The sequence below is a fragment of the Notamacropus eugenii genome, assembly GCF_028372415.1.
Source record: "Notamacropus eugenii isolate mMacEug1 chromosome 2 unlocalized genomic scaffold, mMacEug1.pri_v2 SUPER_2_unloc_1, whole genome shotgun sequence".
NCBI lineage: Eukaryota > Metazoa > Chordata > Mammalia > Diprotodontia > Macropodidae > Notamacropus > Notamacropus eugenii.
The window spans coordinates 1018731-1031400 of NW_027325092.1; the positions used below are offsets into that span (position 1 = coordinate 1018731).

The 12670-nt window shown below is 37.4% G+C and overlaps 1 pseudogene; it reads right to left on the bottom strand.

Moving 5' to 3' along the window:
• The window catches only part of LOC140516922 (olfactory receptor 2W1-like), a 47499-nt pseudogene extending 35851 nt beyond the window's left edge, over window positions 1-11648 (bottom strand).
• Window positions 11649-12670: the final 1022 nt, after the last annotated feature.

Consider the following 12670-nt stretch of genomic DNA (forward strand, 5'->3'; position numbering starts at 1 on the left):
AGTCTCCAGAACAACGGAGACAATAGGATTATAAGATGTAAAGCAAAAAAGAATCTATAAAGGTAAATTTGCACAACTCCCTCATTTTACATTTTTAAAACCCCTAAAAATATTTTAAAATAGATGCTTATACACATATATGTATATATGTATGTATGTATGTATGTATGTATGTATATATATATATATATATATATAAATTGTATGGATGGATATGCGTATGTATGTATGCATGCATATATATAAACACATATATGTGTGTATACATATACATATATATGTATATACATATACACACTCATAAAAATAATACTTAATATAAGTATTATTCAGGTTTTCTACATGCAGTATTTGTTATGTAGGATGGTGTTAAGTATAGACTATAGGGTAAATACTAAGGAAAGACAAAAACCCCCCATATTCCTGTATATGTTTTATGCACATATGTAAGTAGTTCTGTCACTGACCAATTGTATATGTAATATAATACATTTTGTGTAATATATATTTTATGGAGTTCTGAATGTAATATGCATCTATATGTCTTGTTGCCATGGCTATCTTCCATGCATTTCTCCCTATATTATCTCTGTGTCTTAATCTCCCTATCTTCTTCAGGAATCAATTCAAAACTATTTTCTGAAAGAGGCCTTGTCCTGCCCTCCAACCCCCAATAAGCTAATGTACTTATTTTCTATCTATTCTGGGCACTCTTTTTATAGCCAGTTACATATGTTTTTTTTTCACAAAAAGGTGAGCCTAATGGGAGTAGCGATAATTTTTACTTTTCTTCATATACTCAGCAGTTACCTCTGCCTATATTGTTATAATAAGTTCTTAATAAATGCTTGTTGATTGACATATATGTATGTATTTTCAAAAATCATGTATTTCGACCTACTCTGTTTCTGATCTGGGCTGGTTCACCCCTCTTTAGGCAACTTGGTGTTCCCCGTTCCCAGGGGGTCGCCATATTGATGATGAACTTAGTGTGGACACCCGACCAGCATACCACACAGCAACTCAGAACTCCTGGCCTCAAGCGATCCTCTAGCCTCAGCCTCCCCAGTAGCTAGGACTGCATGCGCATACCACCATGACCACCTTGGTGGCAGAAAAAAGCTTCTGACAAAATACAGCACCCATTTCTATTGAAAACACTGGAGAACATAGGAATAAATAGAACTTTACATAAAATAATAAGCAGTATCTACCTAAACCATCAGCAAGCATTATATGTAATGGGGATAAGCTAGATGCATTTCCAATAAGATCATGGGTGAAGCAAGGATGTCCATTATCACCACTATTATTCAGTATGGTACAAGAAATGTTGGCTATAGTAATGAGAAGAAAAAGAAATAGAAAAATTAGAATAGGCAAAGAAGAAATTAAGTTATCACTCTTTGCAGATGATATGATGATGTACTTAGAGAAATCCAGAGAATCAAGTAAAAAACTACTTGACATAAGAAACAACTTTGGCAAATTTGCAGGTTACAAAATAAAACGACACAAACCTTCTGCATTTCCATATATTACTAAGAAAGCCCAACAGCAAGACACAGAAAGAGAAATCCCATTTGAAGCTGTGGTAGACACTACAAAATATTTGGGAGTCTACCTGCCAAAACAAACCCAAGGACTATATAAACACAATTACAAAACACTTTTCACACAAATAATGTCAAATCTAAGTAAGTGAATAAACATCAATTACTCCTGGCCAAGCCAATAGAATAAAAATGACAATTGTACCTAAATTAGATCATTTCTTCAATGCCATACCAATAAAACTATGAGATAATTATTTTGTAGAGCTGGAAAAAATAATATCAAAATTCATCTGGAAGAACAAAAGATCCAGAATATCAAGGGAACTAATGAAAAGAAATGCTAGGGAAGATGGTCTAGTTCTACCAGATCTCAAACTGTTTTATAAAGCAGCAATGATCAAAACGACTTGGTACTGACTTGGAAACAGAAGGGTAGAGTAATGGAATAGGTTAGGTACCCAAGACACAGTAGTCAATGAATATAGTAATCTGCTGTTTGATAAACCCAAAGACCCCAGCTTCTGAGATAAGAACTCACTGTTCGACAAAAATTCCTGGGAAAACTTGATAACAACATGGAGCAAAGTAGACATATACCCATGCCTGACACTGTACATAAGAATACAGTCCAAATGAGTACATGATCTAGGCATAAAGATTGATACTATAAGCTAATTAGTGCAGGAAAAAAATAGTGTATTTTTCAGATTTATGGAAAAGGAAGGAATTTTTGACTAAACAAGAAATGAAGTGCAAAACGATAATTTTGATTCCATTAAATTAAAAGTTTTTGCACATCCAAACCCAATGTAACCAAGATTACGAGGGAAGCAGAAAACTGGGAAAGAATTTTTGCAACTTGTCTCTGTGATAAAGGTCTCATTTCTAAAATACATAGAGAACTGAGTCAAATGTACAAGAATACAAGTCATTCCTCAAATGATAAATGGTCAAAGGATATGAATAGTTAGTTTTCAGAGGAAGAAATCAAAGCTATCTATGTCTTACGAAAAAAATGTTCTAAATCACTATTAATTAGAGAGATGCAAATCCAAACAGCTCTGGGATATCACATCACACCTATGAGATTGGAAAACATGACAAATGAGGATGATGATAAATGTTGGAGAGGATGTGGGAGAGTTGGAACACTAACTCTTTGTTGGTGGAGCTGTGAGCTGATCCAACCATTCTGGAGAAGAATTTGGAATTATGCTCAAAGTGCTACAAAAATGCGCATACCCTTTGACTCAGAGACATTGCTTCTAGGGCTATATCCCCAAGAGGCCACAAAAATGGGAAAGGGTCACATATTTACAAAAATATTTATAGCAGCACTCTTTATGGTGGTCAAAAACTGGAAATCAAAGGAGTGCCCATCTATTGGGGAATGACTGAATAAATTGTGGTATATGAATGTTATGGAATACTACTGTGCTATAAGAATTGATGAACAGGAAGACTTGAGAGGGGCCTGGAAAGACTTATATGAACTGATGTTGAGTGAAAGGAGCAGAACCAGGAGAAATTTATACACAGCAATAACCACAGCGCAAGTGGATTTTTTCTGGTAGTCTTAAAATTTCATTGCAATACAAGGACTTAAAAAATTCCCAATGGTCTCTTAAGACAAAATGCCTTCCACATTTAGAGAAGGAACTATGGAATTTGATCACAGAGTGTAGCAAATCGTTTTCTTTTGTATTACATTTTGGGTTGTTTTTTGATTTCTCCCATTCATTTCAATTCTTCTATGCAACATGAGTAAGGTGAAAATGTGTTTAATAGGAATATATGTTGGGACCTATATAAAATTGTATGCTGTCTCAAAGAGGGAGGGGAGAGGGAGGGGGAAAAAGCTAAGCTATATGGAAGTGATTGTAGCACACTAAAAGCAAATAAAATAATAAAAAATATTTAAAAAATAAAAACCATGTATTTTTTTAAACACATAGAAAATGGTTTTAAGAATGCACTAGGCATAAAATAAGGTCACAATAAAAAATATAATGCAAACGATAATGTATAAAACAGTATCTAGTAGTTCTCTTTGTATGTGTGTGTTTGTTAAAGATGCACACATATGTGTGTATACACAGATATGTCTATACATACATGATTGTATACATAATATCTACATATTAACTAACAAATTATTTTATTCGTCTATAGAAAGGAATATTTATCATCTCGTCATCTGGCAATATTCTGTTAGGTCTCATTCTATCCTCACTTCTAAAAATTTTTTTAAAATTTCAAATTTTCCCCAATTTCCAGAGTTCTTTTCTCCCTCCTTACCAGTCTCTTCACTGCCCCCTTCATGCCTTTGTTCCTCAGTGTATAGATGCGAGATTGAAGTTCAGAGTAACACTAGTGTACAAAAGAATAAGAAATTTTCCTTTGTCCTTGGAAGCATTGTTTCCTGGTTGCATGTACATGTAGATTATAGCCCCATAGAAGAAAGATACTACTGTGGGGTGAATATCACATGTATTTACTGCCTTCTTCTGACCCATTGCTGCCTTTATTCTTAATACAGCTTTGCCTATTAAGAAATAGGAGATGAGAATAAGGGAAAGGGATAACAGGATAATGACAATATCCAAAACAAATACAGTCATTTTAATTATAGTATCTATGCATGCAATCTTGACCAGAGTTGGTAGCTCACAGAGGAAATGCTTCAGAATGTGGTTCCCAAATCTCTGAAATTTCAGGGTCAATGTACAGAGCATGACAGAACTAGAGAAGCTTGTCTCTAAAGCCACACCATCTGAAGGCATACCTATGGGTTCACGATAATTCAATAGTGCAAGTATTTGCAGACAGCAGTAAAGGGGCCATAGGTTCTGATGGCTGTTGTCCTTCATTCTCAAAGAGAGTCAAGATGACATCATCATGATAAAGTGAAGTTTCAATGTGTACTACTGTGGCAGATCAGACCAATAGGACCTTGGAATACTCTACCACTGATTGACCACAGATATTCCGCGTGATCATTTGGAGTGGTTACTGCAAATTTGCCCGTCCTACATTTCCTTTGTGCTGTCTCAATTCTGCTTTGCTCAAAGAGCACAGCACTTTTTTGATGTGGGAAAGCCATGCTGAGCAGTCCTGTGTCAACGTCACCCATGTCCCACAATCAAATCTAAAATTTTTGAGATCTTGAGAGTGTCCTTGTATCACTTCTTCTGACCACCATGTGATCTCCTGACCCATGCTAGGTCTCCATAAAACAGTCTTTTTGGCAAGCATATGCTTTGAATTCAAACAACGTGTACAGCCCATCAGAGTTGCACTCTCTGAAGCACAGTTTGATGCTTGGCAGTTTAGTTCGAGAAATGACCTCAGTGTCTGGTACTTTATCCTGCCAGATGATCTTCAGAAACTTCCTAAGACGACTCAGTCTCCAGGCATGGTGCTGGTAGACTGTCCATGTTTCGCAGATATGCAACAATGAGGTAAGAACAATGGCTCTGTAGACTTTCAGTTTGGTAGTCAGTGTAATATCTCTTCTCTCTCAAACTTTTCTTTGGAGCCTCCAAAACACTGAGTTAGCTCTGGCAATGCATGCATCAGCCTCGTTGTCAATGTGTACATCCTGAAAAGTGCACTCATTACCAAGGTAGGTGAACTCATACACAGCATTCAAAACTTCTCCATTTCTTGTAATCGATGGTTTCACATATGGATGGTGTGGTGGTGGATGATGAAGCAACTGTGTTTTCTTGCTGTTGAATATTAGGCCAAAATTAGCACAAGTAGCAGAGAATAGAACCGTACTTCATTGCCTCTCAGCTTTAGAGGTTGCAATGAGTGCAAAATCATCTGTAAATAGAAAATCATGCATCAGCACTCCCTTCACTTAGTTCTTGGCTTGTAGCCTTTTCAAATTGAAGAATTCAGCATCAGTGAGGTAGCTGATCTTGATGCTGTACTCATTCTCACTGAAGGATCAGCCTATTAAAGAGGACTCTAGCAAGAATCCTGCCAGCAATGGCTAAGAGAGAGACCAACCTGTAATTGTTCCAAGACAAGCTATTCCCTTTAACTTTATGGAAATGCCATGTAACCTGGGATATTTCAGTCAGCTTTTGTATGAGCAATGGTACCCAGGTTCTTTGTCACATAAAGGGAGCCTAATGGCACTCAAAACTTCTTCAGTTGGAAGTTCATCTAAGGAGGGATTGACTTCAACCTGAGGTAAACCGTCAGTTGCCTCAGCATTGATTGATGATGGTCTGTTGAGAACACTATGGAAGTGTTCATCCCATCTTTCTAGGATAATAGCCTTATCACTAATCAATGTGGTTCTGTCAGCACTGAGTAGTTGTGATGCACCATAGGTTTTTGTCAATAAATTATTTTCATGGAATCATAAAATGTTTGTATTGATACTATTAGCATAAAACTGAATTTCATCTGTCTTCTTCTGAGACAGGAATCCTGCATCTAATTAAGCTCTTCTTGTACTTTAATTCGATGGAATTAAATGCTCTTTTCCTAGAGATGGTAAATCCTTGGAGTTCTCGTTTTTCATTTAGCAACTTCTGAATTTCCCCATCATTTTCTTTTTTTATTATTTTGTTTTAATTTTTTTGGACTTGTTTGACATTGAATGAAATGTCACCAAACCTTTTTTATTTCTTCTCCTCGACTTGTGACTCACAAGCAATGTTTTATTTCCTTTTCACCATATTCACAATGTACGTGTATTCCTCGTTTTATTTTTTTAAATTTATTTTCAGTGTTCTACAATCACTACCATATAACTTACATTTTTTGCCCTCCCTACCTCCTACCTCCTCCTTTCCTCCCTGACATGGCATACAGTTTTATATAGTTTCTACACAGACATTCCTATTAAATACATGCTCACCATAGTCATGTTGTGTAAAAGAATTAAAATGAATGGGATAAATCATATAACAAACCAACACGTAACGCAAAACAAAATGCTACTTCTGTGATTGAATTCCACAGTTCTTTCGCTGGATATGGAAGACATTTTTCCCTAAAAGATCATTGGGAATTTTTTAAGTCCTTGCATTGCAATGAAGTTCCAAGTCTACCAGAAAAATCTCTCACACACGTGGTCATTGCTGTGCACAAATTTCTCCTGGTTCTTCTCCTTTCGCTGAGCATCACATCATATAAGTCTTTCTAGGCCTCTCTGAAGTCTTCCTGTTCATCATTTGCATCAAATGAGTCTCAGGGTTTTCTGAATGTTCTAACCCAGATGAGCAAATGCAGTGTTGTACCCCAAATCTCTGAAAGCTGCACACTCCTTTTCTGCTGCACTGTTGCCAGCTATGTGTTGGCTCACCCTTCCTTCCAAGCTAGCAACAAACTGATAACGCTCAGAGAAGTGTCCTAATTTGTTCACATTAGTTATTCTGGTAGTGATTTTGCTCTCTGGTCGGCACTTTTGATGAATGCGAATATTTAACTTGGGAAGGATAAGTCTAAGATCAATCCAGCAATCTACACCACACATTGCCTTTGTCACTGTCACATCTTCTCTGTCTCTTCTCCTTACAATCACATAGTCTACTAGTTGTCAGTGTTTGCTGCGAGGGTTCATCCATGAAGTTTTATTGCATTTAGGTAAATGATAAAGAGTGTTGGTGATGAAAAGGTCATGTGATGCACAATTCTTCAGCAGTAAATGACCTTTGCTGTTGCTGTTTCCAGTTCAATTACTCCCTAGGGCTCGCTGCCAAATCTGGTAGTCTAAGCCTACTCTAGTATAAAAGTCACCCAGAATTTTAAGCTTGTCTTCTTTTGACACATGGATGAAAAGGATGTCTAGGTTTTCACAAAATTTTTCTTTGACCTCATAAGCGTTTGTCATGATGAGAAGTATAGGCACTGATGATGGTGGCATGACGTTTTCCTGCAAGTGACAATCACACTGTCATGACCCTGCTATTTGCTCATTTTGGAAGGCATAACAGCTTGCTGACTAGATTAGTTTTGACTGCAAAACCTATGCCAACTTCATGGCGCTCACCTTCACTGGGGCCATCCAGAAAATTATGTATCTAACTCCAGCTTCAGTAAGCTGGTCTTCATTTTCCAGCATTGCTTCAATCAAGGCTGCTGTTCGGATATGATAACTGTTGAGATTTCTTGCAACAAGAGGAGTTCATCTTTCAAGTCTACTGGATTTTGTATTGTCTATATGTGTGCGCACGTTCCGTGTGCTGATGGTTAGTATAATCATCTTTTCAGATGTTTTTGTACAGTTTTTACATTTTTTGTGTTTCAACAACACAGAGGGATTCCCCACCTGCAACAATAATCAGGCCAGGATTGGGTAAGAAGACAATTTTTAGGCCACCTTTTCTAATCTCTTTCCTCACACTAGGAGGTGAGTAGTGCAATCCTTAAAAGGTTGCTCAGACACGCAGGGGGCTGCCAAGTCCCACTGCTGCTTCCTGTGAGAAACAACCCTATAGCCTGGGCCACCTGGGTGCAGGGTTGTGATGACAGCTCCCAGTGTATCTGTACCTGCTGCTTCCTCACTTATCTGTCACCACAAGACTTTGATGCATAATGGTAAAATGGTATAGGTGATGTCTTTTGATTTCACTCATAAATTGGATTTAAGTGAGGCAGAGTTACACAAAGTCGTCAGCCTCACTCTCTCCTCTAGAGTCATCATAGTTCAGTGGCAGAACAGAGTCAAGATAGCTGGCGTTGACTCAGAATGCAGTGCATGACCTTGTCTTCCTTTTCTAACCAACCTCTAAGCACTCCACATCGCCTGCTTCAGCTCCCTTCATGGCCATTGGAACAAATTGCTCTCATCCGCCTGATCCAACAGGGGGAAGTCTTCACATACTTGGTGTAAACATCCCCCTAACTCATCAATGGGACTGAGACCCCTTGGTTACCCTCAACCTTGTTTGGCCCATCTGCCAAAACGGTTTACCGGGAAGTGATCACTTCACATCCTGCAGCTACTTGGAGCCACAAGTGAAAGCTGGGAGTAACAGGTGGACACCAAAGGTGAAAAGAGGTATAGTGTGATATGACATCACAACTAGCAGAAGGAACTCATCATATCCAAACCACATATAACTGTAAAGCTAGATGGCACAGCCCATATAACTTATGGCCTTATCTTGGCCCCATAAATTCACCAGCATCTGAGGAATAATGCTGGTGGGAAAGCAGAGGTCTAAGAAAGAAAAGTTTCTGAGGAAAAACTATATAGGTGCATGAAGCTGAGAATACAGAAGGGATACAAGGATGACAGCTGTGTTTCCAACCAAAGTTATTAAATAGAAGGCTGTGACAATTTCAGACAGGACTATCTGTATCCCAGGATGGTCAGAGAAGCTCAAAGGGATGAATTCATCTGGAGAACTATAATTCTTATTCCTCAAACTCCTTCAAAGCTTGTCTCCCTAGGAACAAGAAAGGAAAGCATTGATGAGTATAGACAGGGATAGAATGCCAAAATAATTCAGTGATTATTCTTAGCAAAAGTAATAAAGGATGCAAATAGATCACAACAATCGAGATGAAAATGGAGAGATCCTTCAGATATTTGTTCTAGACACTTAATGTGTGTTTGTATTTGTGTGTGTGTTTTTGAGCCTGTGTGATTGGTCTTTTCTCACAATAATTTGTAATTTTAAAAGGATCAATAGTTGAAGGTAAAGCTAAATTTCACTTACAGGTTAGGAAACCTAAAAATATTATTGTCCTTCCAGTTCGCTATCTGTAGACATCCACTGTAGGATAAGAACCCTGAATCTAGGTCAGAATTATACTGATAAATTCCATTGTTCTAATGTTTTACGGTTTATATACACTTCATTATAACAATCCCATCAGGTAGACAGTGTAAGAATTGGTATTCCCATAAGGAAAATGAGATGCCCAGAGGTTGCGATTTGTTTATCTTGAAACTAAAAAGTGTTGAATTTCATTTTCAGTGCTCTTTCTTCACCTCTTCCTCCCTCATCACTATTTTATATAGTGCTGATTCAAAATAGAAAAGTAAGACTTTTTGAGTCTTGGTTTGTTGTTATCAAAAAGGAGAAATTTTTACCTAATACTCTGTTGCTTTTGCTGTTATAAAAAATTATTCTCTATGTCCTAAATGATTTTCTACATAGAAAATTACCTAAAATTACATAAAATTCAATCCCTTGTCCACTCATGATAGAATGTTGTTTTTAACTGCATGTACAGGTCACAAGAGGTAATATGATAACTAGAGAAAAAAAGAACATATAGATAAATTCCCCCTCCACCCACGAGGTAAAACAAAACACAAGGTGCACACTTTACCACTAGTGGATTATTAACATCTTCATATATTATTTCCGAAGCCAGGTCAGCAATATTGTGTCATAATTCCTATGTAAGAAAAGAAGTAGCATAATTATCATGGAAAGACCATGATATTATCTACAAAACACCAAAAATAATTAAAAAGTGAAACAAATCCAGTAAAATTGATGATGACGGAAACTTAACTAATTAAACAAAAACAAATTTAATCAAGACTCAGACTCAGACTCAGTACTCATTCAGGAACATAACACATTCCAAATGACTGCAAACATAGCTTTCAGCTAAACATTAGAACCCTTTCTGAACCATGACAAATCTGTTCTCCTTTTATTTTCTTTCTTTGGTATCACATGGTGCTTCGTTTATACAACTTTCTATTGTATGGGTCATCTCATATCACGTATTATCATTATTTATATCTCATCTCTTTTCCACACTGCAAAGTCATGAAGAGAAGAGTTTTGTGTGTTATGTAGTAATAATAGGGTTATCTGTGTGTATGTGTATATACATATATATATATGTGTGTACATATATATGGTGTGTGTGTGTATGTGTATATATGTACACATACATACATAGCTTTTTAGGTTTAGCATAGCTGTTGTATCATACCTCATTTGATCCTAACAACACTATCCAATGAAATAGGTGCTTTTATCCCCATTTAACTTATGATTTAGGAAGATTAAATGACTTACCCAAGATCCCCCTGTATTTGAGGGAGGATTTGTTCTCAGGTTTTTGTTTGTTTTTTAAATTCCAGATCTAGCAGTCTACTTATTTTGCTACCTAGTTGTCTTAAATTATATTTCTTTTCCATGAACTACGCTTATGTCATGCACAGATTAGTTTATCTGTTTGTTGAAATGAAACTTCAATTAAAATGTACAGTTACAGCAATTCTACTATCTTGTGTTAAGATGTTGCTGCATTCTTGAACTCATTTACATGCTAGGGGGAAATCAAATTAGCTGTGTTTTTAGGGCCAGCCTGTGATTAAGTGATGGTTTTCAATGTCATAAGACCTAGCGTAGCATAGCATAACACTTTATATGAAAAACTGCCTTTGAGACTGAGTCAAATTTCTTTGGTAGGAAAACCAAGATTTCATAAGGTATTTTGCTCATCATGACACATCAATTATCAAGTAGCCAAGTAACATAGGAACAAATGTTAGAACACTCTCAGTCTGTGTCAGTTGTCAATTTATATTGCCTGACTACTCAAATCAATGCAGAATAGTGTGCTACGATCCAGGTATCCTATTTAATCAATCTAATAAACTCCAGGTGTAGGGGTCACCTGAATCTGTAAATGTTAAATGTTCCCCCTCAACATAAAATTTCCTTCAAATATCTATCCCTGGGGAAAACAAAACAAAATGACACAAAACGACAGCCAAAGCTTTTAAAACTATAATTGTGTTCCAGCTTCAACACATTTTTTTTTCAGTGTCCAAATTGATTCAACATCTCACTTAAAATGTCCTCATTGTGGGAAGGCAGAGCCAAGATGATAGAGTAAATGGATGGTCCTATAGAAGTTCACCCCCACAGCCCATAAAATACCTTTAAAATGATTCTAAACAAATTCTAGTGCAGAAGAAGCCACGAAAGGACAGGGTGAAAGAGATTTCTAGCTCAAGGCAGTCTGAGAGGCTGACAGGCTATTGGACCAGTAATGGGGCAGAGGGCAGCCTGGTCTTGATCGTACTGGATGGCGTTGCATGGACAACACCAGAGCAGACTGAGGCACATAATCCCAGGCACCATCCATGATTCACAGATTGCTGAAGCCACACAATCCAAAGACAACGTCAAAGGTCAATGAGAAGGCTCTTTCACCTGCAGGAGTAAGGAAAGCAGTGTGGCCCTGCCAGGAACAGCAACTGCAGAGAGAGAGTCCATTTTTGGAGCCCAGAACTTAAAGACCCTGGGGTAATTGAGCTGCTGATCTGGATCTCACCCCTTACTGGCAGCCCTGGGGTGAGGAGTGCTGAGTGGTGTGGTAGAGCCGCTGGAGCCTCTGAAGAGGGAATTCTATTAGCAGATTCTGGACAGAAAAGTTTGAGGTACTTTCCAGACCAGAGCCCATACCAGGAAATGAGTAAACTCCTCTTCCTGGATTGTGTCACTTTGGAGGAAGTGAGAACTTACAGGTCCCCTGGGTATACCCTCCTCTTGGTGAAAGACTCAAAAGTCATGTAACAGGATGGGACAATGCCCAAAAAAGGGAAAAAATGACTATAGAAGGTTATTTACTTGTTGAACAGGTACTTTCTTCCATCCTTTCAGACGAGGAAGAAGAATGCATACCATCAGAGGAAAGTCTAAAAGTCAAGGCTTCTGCATTGAAAACCTCTAAAACAAATATGCATTGGTCTCAGGCCATGAAAGAGCTTACAAAGGATTTTGAAAATAAGGTAAGAGAGGTGGAAGAAGAATTGAGAAGAGAAATGATAACAGTGCAAGAAAATCAAGGAAAGTAAATCAACAGCTTGTTAAAGGAGACCCAAAAAATGCCGAAGAAAATAACACCTTTGAAAATAGGCTAACTTGATGGGCAAAAGAGGTCCAAAAATCAAATGAGGAGAAGAATGCTTTAAAAAGCAGAATTAGCCAAATGGAAAAGGAGGTTCAAAAGCTCACTGAAGAAAATAGTGCTTTAAAAATTAGGATGGAGCAGATGGAAGCTAAAGACATTATGATAAGTCAGGAAATAACAAAACAAAACCAAAAGAATGAAAAAAAAATAGAAGACTATGTGAAATATCCCATTGGAAAAACAACTGACCTGGA